The sequence below is a fragment of the Myxocyprinus asiaticus genome, chromosome 25 (assembly GCF_019703515.2).
Source record: "Myxocyprinus asiaticus isolate MX2 ecotype Aquarium Trade chromosome 25, UBuf_Myxa_2, whole genome shotgun sequence".
Classification (NCBI taxonomy): Eukaryota; Metazoa; Chordata; class Actinopteri; order Cypriniformes; family Catostomidae; genus Myxocyprinus; species Myxocyprinus asiaticus.
Window position 1 is genome coordinate 18,309,789 of NC_059368.1, and position 11,423 is coordinate 18,321,211.

Sequence of the window (11,423 nt, forward strand, 5' to 3'; positions counted from 1 at the left end):
TAATTTTGTCCATAGCGAGTGTTAAAGTCCTCTGACAGATGCATAACATACACTCAGACTATAATGACACATAGGCGATGTAAACACATAACATATTAAAAATAATAATAATAAAAAAGTTTTTATTTTTATTTTTTAGATTCACATATTTCAATTTCATAACAAACTGATAACAAATTGCATCAAATTGAACTGAGTAATCATTAATAAAATACATTTTTAAGAACTGAATTAATTTAGTTTTATAAAATATTACAAAGTTCAATTTGATGGAATTTTGTAATGAAATCGGAATGCGTGAATCTTAAAAAATATATATATTTTTTGAGTGTGTATGTTCATGTTTGGTTTTCACTGATATATAAAAGTCACATGTACATATAACCTATGCAACATATTTCATATGAAATATATCACCATATATTTTCATATACTGTATGTAACATACTGTGTATTTTCCGAAATAATTGTGGAATTTAAATATGTACATATACGCCCTAATATATGAATTATAATTTTGTTTAGGCTGTTCGTGTATATGGCACATAGGCTATCAGTTTTCAAGCAAGTGATTTTGTATTTATTTATTATAAGCTATGACTAGCATGAATTTAGAAATGAAGTACGTTTATTGACGCCACAATATAATAATTGCTTCATAGAATACAGCGGGATGTTTGTAAAACGTTGTGTACTAGTCACTGCACGTAAGCCAATGGTAATTTGTAGAGGTGAGATGATGATTCGCTGCTTGGCAATAGAGCAAATGAAGCGTGTAGAAGAAATGCATCTGTTGCGCCCGACAACCTCTCACCGCGGTAAAATTAGTTTGACGTTCGACATTCGTTAGATATTCGGTTTCTCTTACCCGCGCTCTATTCAGTCGACAATCTTACAAAGATGTCATTAGCACACTTGGTTTAAAGGGAGTACAACTATACTATATGGGCATACAAACAGGATTCAGAACAGTCAACGTTTGGTGTGGCTGCAAAATTATGCCTGAAATGCTCCCGATGCGCTTTGAGTGCCTAGCAGATGTAAGGGACCGTCTGAAAACTCCACCCACTACGCTAAAACATAGGAGATGTCCACTCATTCATTCAAGTACAGCAATCAAGTTATAAAAGAAAAAAAAAACGGTAAAATACATTTTCACATTCAGAATGTTCTAATAACTTCCCAGAGGATATATGGACTTACTTCAGGTGAGATTACTACAGTATCATCAATTATATAAGTACAGTAATCAATTATTTTAGAAAAAATATTCACTAAAATTCACCAAAATGATATTTTAATATTCTAAAGGCTGTAGTAACTTCCCAGAGGATAGATGGATTTACTACAGGTGAGATTATTACAGTATGATCCATTATATAAGTACAGTAATCAATTATTTTAGAAAAAATATTCACTAAAATTCACCAAAATGATATTTTAATATTCTAAAGGGTGTAGTAACTTCCCAGAGGATAGACTGACTTACTACAGGTGAGATTATTACAGTATCATCAATTATATAAGTACAGTAATCAATTATTTTAGAAATAAATTAACCAAAATTCACCAAAATGATATTTTCTCATTCAGAATGTTGTAGTAACTTCCCAGAGAATAGACTGACTTACTACAGGTGAGCTTATTACAGTATGAACAACTATATAAGTACAGTAATCAATTATTTTTGAAAAATATTCACTAAAATTCACCAAAATGATATTTTCTCATTTTAAATGTTGTAGTAACCTTTCAGAGGATATATGAACTTACAACAGGTGAGATTATTACAGTATGTTCTATTATATGAATACAGAAATCAATTATTTTAGAAACAATTCTATATATTTCTGTTAATACTGTATCTGCTTCCTGTTATATAGGTTTAACAGGAGAGATGTCATAATAAAGTCTGATTGCTTCCTAGAGCACGGTGCTCATAAAATCGCTGGTGTGGAGAGGATGCTTTATCATCTGACTTCAGTAAATGTATATCAAGTCTAGTATAGCTGTCCTTTCTGATAATTTCCTTTACATATTTTTGGTCATCTGCTCTGATGTACTGTTGCATCCTGTGCCTCAGTGATAGTCAGACTCAGGTGTTCCTTCAAAGTCTACCACCAGCTTTTTTATGTTTGTGATATTCAGCTGTAGTTGTTTTCTACAATACAAGACAAAGTCATCCACCAGCTTTTTGTAATCTGAGTCTTCTCCATTTTCAATGCAACATCCAGTTGCACACTTAATGCAAGGAAACTGTGTTTGTATGAGTATTTCTCCAAATGGATGTTTCATCAGATATTTAATTTTATATGAAGTGAGATAAGACCTGATATAAAAGTAATTGTAACATTGAGACAGGCTGAAGACAGGAACAGATGATGACGAGTAAACCCAAGTGCAGTATTTATTAACAATGTGAAATCCAAAATGAAACAAACATAAGCAACTTGACAACCTTACACCAAAACAATACTCGACAAAAGACAATGGCAAATGTGAGGGCTTAAAAACATGAACATGGGTAACCACATGACAGAGACAACCAATGACGAGACTAAACTAATGAACATGATAACAAGGCAATGAAACAAGAACAATGATAAAACAGAACTGATAACAAGACTCATAAACATAGACCAATGAAGAGACAGGACTAATAAACATGGTGGAACAAGAGGGTCACATGACAGTCACATTACAAGGAACCAATAAGAACAAAATGCATGAAACATAGCGGGAACAGGAAATCACATGACTAGAAAGAGGAAACAGGAACAAGAAACTACATTTTCAAAATAAAAGACATGAACACAAAACATGAACAAAAACACATTAAAAAATGACATATCCTCCCCACAAGGGGCGGCTCCCGATGCCCAAACATAAACTAACAGAGTTCAATAGGGAGCTGGGGAGTTGGGGTCTTTGAGGCATGGCCTGGTGAGACAGGGCGTGGAGCAGGAGACCAGAGCAGAGCCGGTGGTGGGTTTGGTGGCGACTCCAGGAAGGGAGCGGGGTCCGGTGGTTTGTGGGGTGACCACAGGGCAGGGACAGGAGGCCTGGGAGGCGGCCACAGGAGAGGGACAGGGTCAGGAGGCCTGGGAGGTGGCCACGGGGCAGAGGGGACAGAGTTCTGGGCTGCAGCCGCTGGACAGGGTTCCGGAGGGAGCGGCTCAGAGGGCAGAGCCGTGGAAGGCTCGGGCACTGGCCATGACAGGGGAACAGTCTTAGTGGCTGTGAGCACAGACAGTGACGAGGGAATGACCTCCGTGGTCATGGGCACTGGCGTTGACGGGGGAACAGCCTTTGTGGATGTGAGTACAGGAAGGGACAGGGGAACGATCTCTGTGATCGTGCAAACTGGCAGTGACAGAGGAACAACCTCCGTGGCCGTGAACACTGGCAGTGACAGGGGAACGACCTCCATGGTCATGAGCACAGGCAGTGATGGGAACGGTCTCCGTGGCCATGAACACAGGCAATACCTGGGGAGTAGGAATCCTCCTTCTCCTCTTCTGCTTCCGGACGGCACAGCTGTGGGAGAATCGGAAGTTGGAACCGTGTGACTCAGGGGACAGAGCCGTGGTGGACTCAGGGGACGGAGATGTGGCAGTATGGCAAGGCAGGGCCTCTTGACCAGGCATAGCAGGTGTGGCAACATGGCATGATGAGGCAGACGTGGTGGCTGAGGCTTGCAACGCTGGCTCCGGGACGGACGAGGCTTGCAACGCTGGCTCTGGGACGGACGAGGCTTGCAATGCTGGCTCTTGGAACGTGGCAGCCATGACGGGGGACACTGGCTTGGCGGCAACTGTAGGAGGGCATAGTTCTCTTTCATCATCTTGTGTTTGAGATCCACCCATGGGAAGGGCATCCGTACCTGACCTCTGCAGAAGCATCCAGTTGCACCAAGTCTGGCTAGACAGACAGAAGCGTGTGACCTATGCCCGGTAAGGACCCGCCCCCTTACCTAAGAGCATATAAGGACCTGCAAGCGCTGCTGTTCCTCAGCTGACATTCGCTTCTCGTGACCTCTGTTTCTCTCAGCTTGGTTGGAATTGGACTTTCACAATTTTGTCTACAGGAGGACAAGTCATTCAGATCAGCCTTCGCCAGACGTGACATTCTTGCTTCAGCCAGGTTAGCTGTTTCTGTTTGCTGCAAGCCGCCCACGCTCGCTCAAACTACCAGTCAGGCTGCCCACTCTCATCGCTGCCAGAGACCCTCATCCTTTCTGTGTCATTTGCATGGGTCTTAAACACACAGAGGAGGCTCTAGAATTCCTGGAAAACTGTAGCCATTGCCTGCTGCCCAAAAAACTCCTGCATCGGAGGCTCAAGTTTGCTGCTACCCAGTGCGCTGACCCCGAACATTCCAACTCTGACGGGGGAAACGGTGACGACGATGCACTCCTGGGTGTCTCCCGGGGCGCGGTCTCTCTCAGCTGGGCCGATCAAAGTAACCCGGCGTTCCCTGAGGACATTTTCTCAGGGGATCCCTCGTTCGCCAATGAGCCGGCTGGTTCTGGTGACGAGGACGATGTGGGCCTTCTCGAGGGTTCGGGGGATGAGGAGGCCGTCCCATCTTCCATGACTCCCCAAGCTAACGCCCCCTCAGCCTTACCCCAGTCTGTCCTCATCGAGGTTTGTGAGTGAGCGGCTGCTCGCCTCAATATCGAATGGCCAGCCCTACAAAGTGCCACTGACCAAGAGAGGGACGTGTACAATGGGAAACTCCTGGGACCCCCTCCAGGCCCGAGAAAACAATTTCTCCCTGTCCTCCCTGCATGTGCTAAGCATATGAGGCATTGTTGGGGAGACCCGCTCGACCTCAAATATGGTCTCGTGGGCCACGAATTGAAGGATATGATGGCCCTTGGCATGGGTGACCCCCCTTCCATCGAGCCCTCTATCGCCAGACACCTTAATCTCTCTCAACGTGGCCTACTTGCCCCCCCAAGCCTGTTCTCCCCAACAAAATGAACCATTTTTCTGCCTCCATCCACCAGGCCTCTTACAAAGCCCCAGCCTTGGCTGTCAGGGCCTTCAACATCTCCTCCCTCCTCTCTGCATACCAGGCTGAACTCCTGGTCGACATGGGGCAGCAACTAGAGAAAGGGACCCCCCGCCCTCTCTGTGGAAGGAGATTGTCACAGTTAATGACCCTGTCCTCCGTAACGCCCATCAGGCCGTTCAAGCCTGCAGGCATTCCATGGCTCTCAGTTGCCGGACAACGTGCACTCTGGCTTAATCTGTTGGGCCTCCCTGACAGTGAGAAGTGGCGCATCACGGGTGCCCCGGTAGAGCCTGGCCAAGCTCTCTTTGGCCCTGCCATCGCCTTGATGCAACAACATTGTGACGACAAGAAAAAGGAGGATGAAACGCTTAAATTATGCCTACCTAGGAAAGCAGCACCACAGCAGGTGCCCCCGTGCAGCCACCCAACCCTCCTGACATGGGGCGTCCTTTCCAGCACCCTGGTAAGGCAAAGCCACGCAACAAACCACCTCCTCCCACCCTCCACTAAGCCCTGGGGGAGAATGTCTTTCGCCGCAGCTGCAGCCAAGAAACCCTCCAACTCTACCCCCTCCAACTCTAAACGTAAATGGCCGGCCTGATGCACGGCCTCAGGGGGCTTTGAGTCTACGTTCTCGGGCCGCCAGCCCCCCGGACTCCTATCCTGCCCCCCTAGTTCACCCGTTCAAAAAAAGGAGGTTTTATCTCAGTGGGGTCAGCCCCCCCCCCCCCACCAGTGGGAGCCCACCCTGTGTGTTCAGTGCAAAACAATGTGTTTTCCCCCGTCCAGCTCATGTCGGGGAGCCCCCCCGTGCTGGAGGTGTTTACAGTGAGAAAAAGTACTCAAGCAGTGTCACCACACCGCCCCATTACATTTCTCTCACCCATTCAACAAAGGCCTTGGCCCCAGTGTTTCCCAACACACAAAAACCCCCACAAAAAATCAAATGAATTCGTTATAGATAGAGAATATCTCTCTGCAACCCCACATGTTGCCCCTAAGTTGTCCACTAGATGGCACCATTGCATCACAAATTAGCAAATCGGGCATAAACGCAGCTATGAGCACTTCCCCGGTTCATGTGGGGTCACTTGCGAGTCACACAACAGCTTGACAGGCTGTGTCGGCTCCCGAGTGGATGATTCGAACCATAATGAACGGGTACAGACTACAGTTTGCCAGGAAACCCATGCCTTTTGGTGGCGTTATCTCCTCTCACACAGAGGAGAGCGCTGCTCACATTCTGAAAGAGGAAATCTCCTCCCTCCTCGGGAACGGGGTGATTCATGTAGTACCCCTAGATCAATGCAATCAGGGGTTTACTCCCGTTATTTCCTAGTTCCAAAGAAAGACAGCTCTCTCCATCCTATTCTGGATCTCAGAGTGTTGAACATACATTTGAGGAAATACAATTTCAGAATGTTAACACACGGCACACTCGCTTGCTCTATTCATCAGAACGACTAGTTCATATCAGTAGATCTGAAAGATGCTTTTTTCCACATCAACATTTACCCACTGCACAGGAAATTTCTACGTTTCGCCTATCAGGGCATATGTTACGAATTCACAGTCCTTCCTTTCGGCCTTTCGCTGAGTCTGAGGGTGTTCTGTCTATGTGCGGAGGTGGGCTTAGCGCCGCTGAGAATAACGGGTCTAAAGATCCTAACATATATAAATGATTGGTTAATCATAGCCAATTCCAAGGAGGAAGTGGTGCAAGACACTCGGCGTGTGCTCACACACATCACATCGCTCGGGTTCAGAGTGAATGTGAACAAGAGCAATTTTACATCCGCTCAGAATGTTATATTCCTGGGTCTGGAGCTGAATTCAATCTCCATGCATGCGCGCCTCTCACAAGAGTGTGTTCTCTCTCTAATGAATTGTCTATCACAATTCAAGGAGGGGGCGAAAGTGCAATTTCGCACATGTCTCAGATTACAGGGTCTTATGGCATCAGCTATTCAGGTTTTGCCTTTGGGCCTTCTGCGAATGAGGGCATTCATGAAGTAGGTTTTATCCCTCCACTTCAGCTAGTTACGCGATCTCTGTTGCTCTGTTACAGTGATGTGCTTGTGCACAGAAGCCTTGCGCCACTGGAGGAACGCAGATTTTTAAACACATGGGACCCCTCTTGGGGCTGTTATGTTGCGAAAATTGGTAACGACAGACAGGGTGGGGAGCCACTCAGGAGGGCAGGACGGTGAATGGTTCATGGCCGAGCGAACTTCGTTCAGCCCACATAAATTATTTGGAGCTCATAACTGTATGGAAAGCTCTGAATAATTTTCTGCCCCGCTTGCAGGGGCATCATGTACTTGTTCGCTGCGACAATACCACAGCAGTGGCACATATCAATCGCCAGGGCAGAATGCGCTCGCCCAAGCTTCATGCTCTAGCTCACAGGCTTTTAGTGTGGAGCAGGTGGAACTTCCTGTTGTTACGCGTAACCCATGTTCCAGGCATTTTGAACAGGGGCGCGGACCTTCTGTCGAGGGGGAACCCGCTCTACGGAGACTGGTGCCTCCACCTCAGATAGTGGGCATGTTGTGGGAGAGATTCGGACAGGCGACCGTAGATCTCTTCGCCTCGCGCGAAAACTCCCATTGTCCTATGTTCTTTTCGCTAAAGGACGAGGATGCGCCCCTCGGTGTGGACGCACTAACCCACCCGTGGCCCAAAGTGCTGCTCTATGCATTCCCTCCCATGTGCCTATTAATACCCACCCTGGCCAGGGTGAGAGAGCAGGGCCTGTCCCTTATTTTGATAGCACCAAGGTGGCCCAAAGCACCATGGCTGGCAGAGATAATTCCTCTTCTGCATGCCCTGCCGTGGCCCCTCCCTCTACGCACAGACCTGTTGTCTCAAGCGAACAGGGAGATACATCACCCCCACCCGGACAGGGTGGATCTATGGGCTCGGCACGTAAGAGGACAAACTTAAGCTCAATGGGGCTCCCCCATGTGTGGTTGCCACTATACAGAACGCTAGGGCCTCCTCCACAAGGTCCTTATATGACTGTAAGTGGCAAGTGTTTGAAAGGTGGTGTGATGGGCGCGGTTCCACATCATATCAGTGTTCAGTCTCTGATATTTTTTCACCCTCCTCCTTTTTCCTCTGCGGAGGATCAGAGGCTGAATGCTCTGTGTCCTGTCCGTGCCCTGCAGGCGTACTTGGATAGGACCAGTGCTTTTCGGAAGAGTGATCTGCTCTTCATCTCTTGGCCCCCCACACACGGGGAATCCCTTTTCTAAGCAATGCCTCTCGCATTGGCTTGTGGAAGCTATAATTTTTGCATTTGAATCTAGGGGAGTGCAGCCTCCAGAAGGCTTCAGCGCCCACTCCACGAGGGGCATGGCCGCCTCTTGGGCTCTGTTTAGGGGAGTTTAATTGCAGGACATCTGTTCTGCTGCCAGCTGAACAGATACTGTTCAGCTGGCAGCAGAACAGTATCTTCTGCTGCCAGCTTCTCCCCATACTTTTGTACGTTACTACCGGCTGGATGTTACCAGAACCCCGGTAGCTCATTCTGTCTTGGGAGTGGGTTCTTCATAGCCCTTCCCCTGTTAGCTCCTTTTCTTTCTTTTTATATTTATATATATAAAAAGTAAGAAAAAGGGGTTATGTGCCGGTTAGCCGTGCACATTCCTGTCACCAAGCATACATTTACCTTCCTGCCTGGGTGCTATTTTCATTGTATATATGCTGCTGGGCTGATTTTTATGTTTGTGCCACTAACATGTTATTCATGCTCTGCCTGTGCACAGTTCTCACTTGTGTGCTTCAGGGTTGCCAGGTGTGTGATTATGGGACGTGTCAAGCACCACCTCTTTGAGGTGACCGTTCCCTTAACTGGCTTGCAGGGCCTCACTGTGATTGTATTGGGCAATCGGGGAGCTGTCAATGTCTCCCATAGGTGGATCTCAAACACGAGATGATGAACGAGAACAATAGGTTACTAGCGTAACCCCGGTTCTCTGAAACATCGAGTGGAGAGATCCACCAAGCTTGCCCCACTTGCTGCACGAGAAGCGAATACACTTGCTGAGGAACAGCAGTGCGTGCAGGTCCTTATATGTTCTTAGGTAAGGGGGCGGGTCCTTACTGGGCATAGGTCATACGCTTGGTGCAATTGGATGCTTCTGCAGAGATCAGGTATGGATGCCCTTCCCATAGGTGGATCTCTCCACTCGATGTTTCAGAGAACCGGGGTTATGCTAGTAGCCTATTGTTCCTCATCAGCCACTCCTACAGTGAAAGATGAACCGCTCAGTTGCAGGGCAAAATCAATGTATTGAGCCAGATTGAAATTTATCCGACTGCCAGGCATCATGGAGTAGACAGGCTCATTCAAGTCCTTGAGGGCGATCTCATTAAAATCCACCTTGCTGGCCAGAGCGCAGAAGTCTTCCACATATACCTCTATGGAACGGTTTCCCTGGCGTAAATGCAGTAGCTGAACTGCTGGGTTTATTTTGTGGTCGAGTATTCTGTAACGTTGAGACAGGCTGAAGACAGGAACAGACGATGACGATGAAGAGTGAACCCAAGTGCAGTATTTATTAACAACGTGAAATCCAAAAAGAAACAAACATAAATGACTTGACTTGACAATGTTACACCAAAACAATACTTGACAAAAGACAATGGCAAACATGAGGGCTTAAATACATGAACATGGGTAACCACATGACAGAGACAACCAATGACGAGACTAAACTAATGAACATGATAACAAGGCAATGAAACAAGAACAAATGATGAAACAGAACTGATAACAAGACTCATAAACATAGACCAATAAAGAGACAGGACTAATAAACATGGTGGAAAATGTTTAAAACACATTAAAACATGAAAATAATATTACTTTGATAATTCCCAGTAACAAATATGTAGGGCATCTGTGGTATTTATTTTTTCAAAAACTCTTTTATAATGATCCCCAGATTATGTTAATGCTGTCATAAATTGTTTTCTAAACTTAGGTATATTCACTAACAAAATTTATAACAAATTCATAAAAAATTTTCCACCAAAAAAGTTTATTGCTATTATTCTATATTTTTATTCCTTCTGTAAGACTATTTTAAATTAATTTGGGATCTTCTTTAAAGAATGTGACAGGCAAGTCAATTTGCAGTGTTTTTCATTTTATTTCAGTAAATAACTGAATAAGTTGTTGCTAATTAATTGGCTTTGAGTGACATTGGAGATTTTAAGGGATACAATGGTTTAAAGATTTTAAGAGATACAATGGTTTTAATCGATGGTTGTTTCAGTCAGGACCATTTGCATCAAGTGTATCAATTTTACTTTCAATTGAAGTAATAATTTCAATGTATGCTTCTTTTCTAGGCTCTCACTGCCCAGCCATTCATGGGCAGAGAAGGGAGAACAGAACTGAATTAATAGTGAAAGTCCAATCAGAGGGCAAATTCATTAAATCAGGGCAAGAAAAACTTAAATAGCATTGGTTGCAACAGGCAGGGAGGCAGAAAACCAGATGAAAAAAGCCTTAATTTAGAGACACACAAGGAACATACAAAACTCCCTGAACAAGTAGCAGGAACAGACAGAAAGCAGATGATCTAACACATGATGATCTAGCAAAAAGCTAAATAACAGGCAGAGTATAAATTCATAGGGGAAAATAAGACACTAGCACAATAATTATGTGGGTGGAGGTGGAAAAGCACAACTATTTTTTTTTCTTCTAAAATAATCCATTATTGTACTCATATTGTTATAAATACTGTAATAATCACACCTGTATGAAGTCCGTCTATCCTCTGGGAAGTTACTACACCCTTTAGAATGTTAAAATATAATTTTGGTGAATTTTTGTGATTTTTTTTTCTAAAATAATTGATTACTGTACTTATATAATTGATCATACTGTAATAATCTCACCTTTAGTAAATCCGTCTATCCTCTGGGAAGTTACCACACCCTTTAGAATATTAAAATATTATTTTGGTGAATTTTAGTGAATATTTTTTTCTAAAATAATTGATTACTGTACTTATATAATTGATCATACTGTAATAATCTCACCTGAAGTAGATCCATCTATCCTCTAAGAAGTTACTACAGCCTTTAGAATGATAAAATATAATTTTGGTGAATTGTAGTGATTTTTGTTTTCTAAAATAATTGATTACTGTACTTATATAATTGATGATACTGTAATAATCACACCTGTATGAAGTCCGTCTATCCTCTGGGAAGTTATTAGAACATTCTAAATGTGAAAATGTATTTTACTTTTTTTATTTTTATTTTGTTTGTTTGTTTGTTTTTTCCTTCTTTATTTATTCTTGATTGTTGTAATTGAATGAATGAGTGGACATCTCCTATGTTTTAGCGTAGTGGGTGGAGTTTTCAGATGGTCCCTTACA